General features: G+C 54.6%; 1 long non-coding RNA gene across 1 annotated transcript; it reads right to left on the reverse strand.

Annotated features, from left to right (window-relative positions):
* Positions 1-2,282: 2,282 nt before the first annotated feature.
* On the reverse strand, positions 2,283-9,333 carry LOC106731630 (uncharacterized). The gene is made up of 3 exons (XR_001367880.3): positions 9,251-9,333; positions 8,320-8,481; positions 2,283-6,598 (listed from the first exon to the last, which is right to left on the reverse strand). It is a non-coding gene; the product is annotated as an uncharacterized LOC106731630 (long non-coding RNA).
* Positions 9,334-9,816: the final 483 nt, after the last annotated feature.

Consider the following 9,816-nt stretch of genomic DNA (forward strand, 5'->3'; position numbering starts at 1 on the left):
TGAGTAATTTTTAACTTGCTCCTTCCTTATCTTAGCCTTGGATCTGCTCTCATGTTCACTGGCATTCACACCTCTGATCGCTGCTAATCTGGTTAGTGAAATCACACACACACACACACACACACACACACGCATTGAGCAGAAGTCAACACTAATGGATCAGCGCCAATGTTGCTCTTCCTCTTGCTTCTAGTGCAGCTGCCGAAGGTTTTCTTGTTGTCTTGTATGGCGCCGTCTTTTTGTTTTGTGCCTGGACTCTTCTCCTTTTGTCCCTACATACTTGGGTTGGTTTTTATATTCATCCATCATAACCTGATCTAACTTCCACTTTTTCATAGAACTGGAAGGGACCTCGAGAGGTCATCGAGTCCAGTCCCCTGCCCGCACGGCAGCACTGAGCACCGTAGACTATCCCTGACAGGTGTCTGTCCAACTTGCTCTGAAATATCTCCAGCGATGGGGATTCCACAACCCTCCGAGGCAAGTTATCCCAGTGTTTAACCACCCTGCCAGGCAGGAAGTTTTTCCTAATGTGTAACTTGAACCTCCCTTGCTGCAGTTTAAGCCCATGGCTTTTTGTAGGATCTTTTTTGAGTTTCAGCTGGTGGAATATCTCCTGGTGAAGCCAGGTGGTCTCTTGCCAATATCCCTATCTTTCCTATGCTCTTGGGCCCTTCAAAATGTCTCGTTGCAAATCTGCCATCTCGCCCAACCCACTTTCCCCCTTGGACTTGCTTCCTGGGAGGGTGCAACTACAACTCCCTGAGTTTGCTAAAGTCTGCCCTCCTGAAATCCTTTATCTGTATTCTGACGTTCTCCCCCCTACAATTCCTTGAAATCAGGCACTCGCTCATTACGCTGCCTTTCACTTTCAAATTCTCAACCAGCTCCTCCTGGCTTGTCAAAAGCCAATCTAGAACAGCCTCGCCCCTGGCCGCTTTCTCCACCTTTGGGATTTCAAAGTTGCCTGTGGTGCAGTCCAAAAACTTGTCAGACAATCTGCGCTCTGCCGAATTATTCCCCCCCCCCCAATCCTGTGTCCCAGGCCTGTACTCTAACCACTAGGCACCTCTGTCTCCTGCTGGAACCTGCTTGACTCTCAGCTCCTGTGCAAGAGGAAATCTGGGCCCTGGTGGTCGAAGGTTCAAAGTTTGCTTGGCAGAGATACAGCAGCTTGTTCCACTGTTGGTCTCCCATCGGTAAGAAAGCGCAAGCCACCCAAATTTCACTCCTCGGGGCATCTTGCTTGGGAGGAATTCAGGGAGAGGTAAGTGAGTAAAAGCGATGGCAATCAGAGGTGCTGGAAACGTTTTATAGTGGGGAGCTGCACCCCCGATCCCTGTCCACATTCCCCTCCCCCAGAGCTGGGGCCAGGAGCAGGGCTGTGACTCTGGGAAGGGGGACACAGACGGGGTAAGAGGGCCAAATCTGGGCTATCGAGTTCTGGGAGCAGGGCTACCAGCGAGGACCCGGGTTTGGAACCAGGAGTGGAGCCCCACGTACCACCTGGGGGTGCGGCTGCATCCCCTGCCCGTGATGACCACCCCTCCCAGAGCCGTGGGACGGGGACGGTGGCAGGGAGGAGGCTCCGGGGCTGCCCAGCCATCCTGGGGGTAACGCGAGTGAGATGAAAGTGACTGGAATTCCTTGACGCAGTTTAAGCAGCACCGATTATGATGAATCCCGTGTAGTGCCGAAGGGCCTCCAGGCGGCCAGGAAGGGGCCCCGCGGTGCTAGTGCCATGCAAAGAGTTACGGAGCAGCCGGCCCCTGCGCGGAAGAGCCAGACGGGCCCTGGCCACCCCCATCCACTCGTCTCTCAATCTCTCGCTTTCAGGTTATCTAGCTAGAGCCTTCCATCTGGGCTCCCCCGTACGCAGCCCCATCGACGGGAGGGGAGGGGCAGCAACGGGGAGCGATTCCAAAGGGCCTCGGGTTTCCAGCCACCGCCGCTACCCCAGGAGTGGTGGTGGGCGGAGCCTCGGGCCCTTTAAATTGCCACCAAAGCGCCACATGGTGCGCTCCGGGCGGATCTGAGGACTGCCGGGGAGGAGGGGGCGGCGTGGCGCGCTCCGGGCGGATCTGAGGACTGCCGGGGAGGAGGGGGCGGCGTGGCGCGCTCCGGGCGGATCTGAGGACTGCCGGGGAGGAGGGGGAGGCGTGGCGCGCTCCGGGCGGATCTGAGGACTGCCGGGGAGGAGGGGGAGGCGTGGCGCGCTCTGGGTGGCACTGAGGACTGCCGGGGAGGAGGGGGAGGCGTGGCGCGCTCCGGGCGGATCTGAGGACTGCCGGGGAGGAGGGGGAGGCGTGGCGCGCTCTGGGTGGCACTGAGGACTGCCGGGGAGGAGGGGGCGGCGTGGCGCGCTCCGGGCGGATCTGAGGACTGCCGGGGAGGAGGGGGCGGCGTGGCGCGCTCCGGGCGGATCTGAGGACTGGCTGCCCCACCCCTTCTGCCAAAGGCCACACCCCTCCTGGGAGCACAGAGCTGCCTCCTCCCCTCCCTAGTTTGCCTAGGGGCCCAGCCCCACGGCCCTTCTCCTGCCCCCCATACTCCCATCATGCCTAGAGTCTGGGAGCTTGATCTCTCCTTCCTGTGCCGCACGCACCCGGCAGAGAGATTTCCACAGAGGCAGCATAGAGGGGACATCAGTCCCGGGCACTGGTCTACGCGCTGGACTGCTGCAGGCTATGACGAATCAGACGCTCTCAACCCGCTCCAGTGAGGTGTTGACGTGCACAAAGACAACCCAGCGTCGGAGTTGCTCCCAAGAATTCAAACAGACCAATGACAACCTCTCTCCCGCTCTCTCTCTCCAGCCCGCAGGAGAAAAGAAGCCGGATTCATTTAAAGGCTGTTGACAATGGGGTGTTGGTTGCACGTTTGCAGGCTGGGTTTGTTCAGAGAAACCTCTTCGCACACCGCGGAGTCTTATGCCTAGTCCCACGCATGGGAAGCAGCACAGCTAGGTCTGGCCACAGAGCCAAAGACTGGGAACCAGGCGAGCTGGACTTCTTGGCCAGTTCGCCCAGGCCAGGCAGGGGATCTCACGCTAATTACATCCGGGGCAAAGCTGCCAGTGTCACACCACACAGTGGTGTTTGCACAAGGGGTGTAACCCTGTTGTGCCAAGACATTAGATAGACTAAAGGAGGGGAGCTAATCTCCTTTATTGGGCCGCTTCTGTTGGGAGAGAGACAAGCTTACAGGATGTATCACTACCACGCCCAAGAGCTGGCCATATACGGGATGCAGCGGGTTTCCTGTGCTCGGGTTTCAAGAGGCTGATTAAACTGGTTGAGAGCTGCTAACTGACCCTTTGTACACAAACACCAGCTCCCCGGCCTCCCAGTCCTGGCCTCTGCTAAAGAGCCCCAGTGGTGCTGCCAGATGTTGCAGCTACACCCCCATGTTCCCTTGGGAAACCACTCAAAGGCCCATGGCTGGACGTGAGAAATCGCTCGGACACGCCTGGATAGAACTGGGCAGAGAAGAGATTTTTTTTTCCAAGTTGCTAGAATTTAATTCCAAGCGAAAGTGGGCCTGAGCGGAGGGGAGGGGGTGCAGGAATGGGTAGTGGGTTGCACAAAAAAGGAAATATTTCAACCTATTTAGAGAATTGAGAAGAGTTGAAAAGGGAGTTCTTTTAATTTCAAGATTTTTTTTTTTACTTTATGTTTCCAAATTAACTTTCATTGTAATACCATTGTCTCATATTGGAAAATCAAAACGTTTCCATTTTGTATTTTGCTTTTTTTAGGGCTTTTTCCCCCCCAACCAAACAACATGGCAAAATCACCGCAAATTCCGGAAACGTTTCAGTGAAAAAACATTTTGGTGGAAAAAATTGCCACATGTTCTTGGCCCAGTTTCTGTCCTGCCCTCACTCTGGACGCGAGCTTTGTGAGAAGCCTGAGCAGGAAGGGAGGCCAGGCTGGGAGAGCTGGGGAGAGGGTGTTTGTGGATAAAGGGAGGGTTGGACCCCCATTTTTCCAGCCAATTAAACCTATTTCTCTTCACTCCTGCTTGTTGCATAGCTTCTTGATGGCAACAGAAGAGATCCACGCTAGGTGAACCTATAAGAACAGCTGGAATTCCTTAAGAGTGTCCTTTTGCATATAGGACAAAAGACAGAACTATGTAGCACTTTAAAGACTAACAAGACAGTTTATTAGGGGATGAGCTTTCGTGGGCCAGACCCACTTCCTCAGATCAATATGTGGAAGAAAATCGGCACAACCATATATACCAAACCGATACAATCAAAAAAATGAATGCATGTGAAATTGACACATCAAATTTTAGAACAGAGTGGGGGTGAGGGGGGAAGGTTAGTGTCTGTAAGGTAATGACATAGGGGCGGTAATAGGGGACGTTTCTGTGAGGTAACGACATTAGGGGTGATAATTGGGGAAGCTATCTTTGTAATGGGTGAGATAATTAGAGTCTTTGTTTAAACCCATACATAAAGTGTCAAATTTAAGCATGAATGACAATTCTGAAGCTTCTCGTTGAAGTCTGGCGTTAAAGTCTCTATGAAGCAATATACAGACAACAGACAATCACAACAATCAAAAGCACATGTACGACACACACCTCAACCACACGAGCACATGCAACGTGTCACCTCCACGCAGGTTAGAGGCGCTAACAAGCGAACTGTATCAGTCACACAATGGCCCAGAGCATCACTCGCTCTACGTGTGAAACGTGCCAGCGCGGAGGACTGTACGTTCTGGATGTAAAATAGATCCTCCGTGTTGCTGGGCGCCCAAGGGTCCCCTCCCCCCCGGCTAAGGAGCTGGGCGGTGGCTTTGTCTGTGTGGTCCGCTCATTCCGACTGTCATATTTCGTGCCTCCAAACCACGACCGGGCTTGGAGATGGTCCTGTCTGACCCCATGACTGGAAGCCACCCGACAGGCTGACTGCCCAACGACAGCTTGTGGGAGTGTCAATCTTTGGGTTGGTTACTGCAGGAGAAATTGGCCAGCATCGTTATCCCAGAATAAGGCCTTGTCTACACTTACTGGGAGAGCGACGCTGTGGAGATCAATCTCCCAGGGATCGATTTAGCGGGTCTAGTAAAGACCTGCTACATCGACTGCCGATTGCGCTCCTGTCGACTCCGGTACTCCACCGGTTTGTGAGAATAAGGGAAGTTGACGGGGGAGTTTCTCCCATCAATCCCTCCCCCCCTCCCGTAACAGAGACACGGCAGTAACATGATCTAAGAGATGACGACTCCAGCTACACTAGTCACGTAGCTGGCGTTGCAAATCTTAGTTTGACTTTAGCCCTCTAAGTATTCCAGAATATCTCCCTGTGCAGAAACTATTCTGAAATGAAAGTGGACTTGGTTCTGGAATAAAATCGTTTCCATTCCAGCGCCGAGAATCCATGGGGGCAGTTCTTCCAGAAAAGCTATCGCAGAATACTTAAGCCAGTCTACCTCCCCACCCCCATGCAGATAAAGCCTAAGAACAAGAAACCTGAATGTCCCTCATGATGCATTTCCGGTCCGTCCCAGAGCAATCAACCGAGCTGGGATAGAACGAATGTGCAATCGACAGTGGTTTCCCGCCCGCTGTGGGTTAGCGTAAAAGGGGCTAAGTCCTTTCCCAAGAACATGCCAAGTGAGGAATGACTCACAAAAGGTGCTATAAATAAACAGGCCGTTCACGGGGTGACGCACAAGGGGCACAGATGCCAAGCCATAGGAGTCAGCAAACATACGTCTGCCATCTCCTGGGAAGGAAACTTTTTTTTTTTTTGAGCCTTGGGCTTCCTCCGTAGACATCTCGGTGTGAGGAGGTTATCTGAACGCATGCAAAACCACACCTTACTGGCCTTTGCCCAACCACTGTCTTGTACCATGCCTCAGTTTCCCCACCTGGAAAGTGGGGATCGTGGGTCAAATTTTCAAAAGTGCCTTAGTAGGCTAAGACTCAGAACCCCTAAGGTATTTAGGTGCCTACCTCTCGTTCAGGTAACACCTAAATACTGTACCTCTAAAAATCAGGCCCTAAACCATTTTGGGGGAAATGGCAATGAGTGATTTAGGATCCCTAGGTCGCTTTTTGAAAATTTGACCCAGGGCCGGTGTGCTTGGCCCCTGCATGCACAGCACGGGACTGTAAGCTGTAGAGCACTCGAACCAGGAGCACCATGACAGCCCTGTGTAGACCCAGGGGTGCTCTGAAACGTTCCAGGCGTGCATGGATGGGATGCCACTGTTGCCACATTAATCACCACAATTCTGGTCCACTCGAAACAGAGGCGTTTCTTCCGACCTCCCTGCCGGCTGCCAGACAGACGGAGGGAAGCACACAGCCTCGACCGAGTCCCTCCTGACAGCCCCGGAGCACAGCAGAATCCGCCCATCTTCTCAGCCACCCGACGGCGGCCCAAGAAACCATTTCGGAAATGAGCCACCTGAGTAAGGCCCTCCGTGGCTAGCAGCAAAAGCCCCCTCCAGAAACACTCCCCACCTCTGATCAGCAGCAGAAAGCAGAAGCATCCCCTCCGGTACGAAGCTCTTCCCCTCTTATGAAGGGTTAGCCACATTCTTCCAATTCCCTTCAGGAGACCACAGAACAGGGGCTAGAAAGAATACAGAATGTATTTTTTCCCCCCACTCAAGCTACGGTTGCCAGATAATTTCACAAAACATCCCAAACATGACAGGGAAAAAAATTGGTTGAGCAAAACAAAACCCGGGGGCCAAAGTTGTTCAGCAAAAAAAAAAAAAAAAGGTCTCTGCGCCTTTAAATCTCCACGCTCCCTCCCGCCCCCACAGGAGGGGAAGAATGTCCCCTCTGGCCTTCCGTCCAAGACACACAGAAATTACCGGACATTTAACATGTCTGGTATTTTCTGGGTTTTTTACAAATACCAGACTGTCCGGGCGAAAACCAGGCACCTGGCAACCGTAACTCAAGCTCCTCTGAGTACGTGGGTTTTGCCCACAAAAGCTCATGATACAATCACTATATTTTTTGTTAGTCCCAAAGCCGTGGTCTACACTAGGGAGTTATTTCAAAATACCCCCCTTTAGGGTTATAAGCAGAGCATGCACACAACCGAGTCTGCTATTCCGAAATAATGGGCCGCTTATTTCAAAATGTGTGCTCCTGCTTTCCTTGAGGAAGAACGCTGATTTTATTTTGAAATAACGGCAGTGTGGCTGCGCCGGTGCCGCTACTTCGAAATAACGACTCCCCAGAGTCATTCGAACTAATTACTCCCCAGTGCTTCCTGGGGCTCCAAGTCCGAGGTAGCGCGTCCGCATGAAGGGAGCCTGCCTCGGACTCCTTTCGAGGCTTCTCCGTAGGAAGAACACACGCGTTCGGATTCGGAGCCCAGCCGATCCCTCCCAGCGAGGACGCTGCCTGTCCCCCGTTTGCAAACTCGTCTGATTAATCAGCTGTCGAGTGAAATGTGACCTCAGGGTTAACCGACTAAGCAGGCTCCCTGCTTGCCCTGTGGCAACTTCTGCCAGCAGCAGGAGGCCCCTGCCCCAACGCCAGGGGGCTGCTGCCGGCTCCCGGCCCCACTGGGGCAGCCCTCCGCCCGCAGCAGGCCGTGGGCAGGGGGCTGCCCCCAGGCACAGGTTAACCGGTTACCTATTCACAGTTTGCTTTGATGCCATGTTAACCAACCCAACGCTCCCCCCCTCCCCCACCCCGCGTGACCTTCCCTGCCAGCCCTGCACGGAGCGGGAAGGGAGCTCAGCCCTTGCTTCTCCGGTTGCACTTGAAGCCGTGCGTGGGCTTCGCAAGGCACTCTCTGGCACCCTGCCAAAGCCTCGCCACCTTCACTTCACAAAGAGGGAAACTGAGGCACCAGGCAGGGACGCCCCTTGCCCCAGGCGAGCCAGCAAGTCTGCCGCAGAACTTGGAACAGAACTAGAATGAAGGCTGCCCGCCCCCGCCCCCTCCCCGCCCCCCAGCCCGGGCAAGGGGTAAAATTGTCTAATGATGATCTGGCAAAGTGCCCCAGGATGCAAGAACTTGTCAATTCCTTCCCTGTGTCATCACCACCCAAAAACCTTTTGCTGCCCCTCCCCTAGTTTGCGAGGAAGATCAGCGACCATAGCAGAGGGGCGGGGGGACGAGAACTGAAATTGACCAGCACCCTCAGCATTGCCCGCCCCACGCTAAACACGAGGGCGATGATAAAAACGGGCCTGGTTTCAGGATCCTACAGCTGCGAACTCCCCTGGCAGAGACCCGGGACCGGGACAGGACTCAGATTCCAAAGTGACGAGCGCGTCAGAAATTGCTACTGCAGATGACGTAGCTCGGTCTTTGCCTTTTACTCACTTTCTTTTCCTGTGCAGCCAGAGGCCTTTGGATGTTTGCCTGGCGACACCTCAATACACCACTTACGCTGGGGCAGAGCCGGTCGGGACTCGGAGCCCCGAGTCCTTGCGGGCAGTTCTCTGCAATACGGCTACCCGAATGTTGGGCGTCGTTACGAAAAGGCTGGAGAACAAGACAGAAAATAGCCGCTTGCCTGCACCTGAACCGTTGGGAGTCCCCCACCTAGAACAGTGCACGCAGACGTAGCCCAGAAAGGACAGCTTGGCATTGGAGTTGGGCACCAAAATGAAGAGGGATATGGAAAAGCTTTTGGAGAGAGGAATGGGGCTGGGCTTGTTCCGCTCGGAAAAGAGAGCAGCTAAGGGGGGAGATGACAGAGGTCTGTAAAACCATGGCTGGTGCGGACAGGAAATAAGGAAGCATGATTTACGCCTGTACAGAGAACAAATTGCCACTTAGACAGCACCAGGCCCTCCGGCACTCTGGGATGTTCTCCCGGACAGGGACTGGACGAGCCCTTCCAAGAGAGCCCATACACAGGGCTCAGCATTGGGCCGGGCGCAGCCTGGTCACCGCACCGCTGTCTTTGGGTCCGTGGGGCTCTTCCCGGCCCTTGGCCTCAGTAGGGCACCGTGCTGGGTCTCTCTGGAGCGCTCTGTTCCATGGACATGGGCCCTATGCCCCTGCTGCCCTAGCCCCCCAGGACCAAATCTAACTCCCCCCCCCCCACGCCTCAGTTGTGCAAGCACACCCTTTTCAAAGCACTACCCTCGTGAGCGCCTCGTGAACTTTTCAGGGACCTGCGAAAGGGAACGCACAGCGAGGCACTGGCTTTCCAAAGGGTCCTAAACCCCCATCCCCCTCACTATAGATACATGGTCGCTCTAAACATACACACGCCCTGTACCAATTCCTGCCTCAGTTTCCTCACCGCACCGGCGCCTTCTCTGCCTTAGGGCAAAGTCCTCTAGAGCCTCCAGGGTCCTTCTTTCATAGCTTTCCCCTCCATATCACTGAGTGAGTCCCGCCCGCCCCCCCATGCCTTTTATGGCCTTGGCTGGTCCTGCAGTCAGAAGAGTCCCCTCTGCTACGAAAGCTTGCCTTTTCGGTTCCTCTCTCATGCCCTAGGAGTCCCTTTGTCTGTAAGCCCGACCACAAACAGCTGGTTCTTTTGCTCTGCCGCTGTGGAAATCCCCCAGCTTGAACCCCCCGGCCTGCTGCATGGACACTAAAGAAAACTGGCTTCCTCCCGCAGTCCTTTTGCTCTGCCCACTCGGGCCTATTGGGGCTGATTGCCCATGAGGCCTGTCCGTTGTGGGTCCCGCTGCCCTGCTCCCTGGTGCAAGAGGCCAGTCGTACGACCCGGGGAGGTGGACAGGTCATAAAAGCCAAGTGGAATCCTGCAGCCGCCCATGGCCTGCTCCCCAGGTCGCCGCACAGACGGCCAACGTGCTGCTGTCTGACCAAGCCATTTTCCAGCCGCCCATCCCTTCCGTT

This window comes from Pelodiscus sinensis, chromosome 13 (assembly GCF_049634645.1).
Source record: "Pelodiscus sinensis isolate JC-2024 chromosome 13, ASM4963464v1, whole genome shotgun sequence".
Classification (NCBI taxonomy): Eukaryota; Metazoa; Chordata; order Testudines; family Trionychidae; genus Pelodiscus; species Pelodiscus sinensis.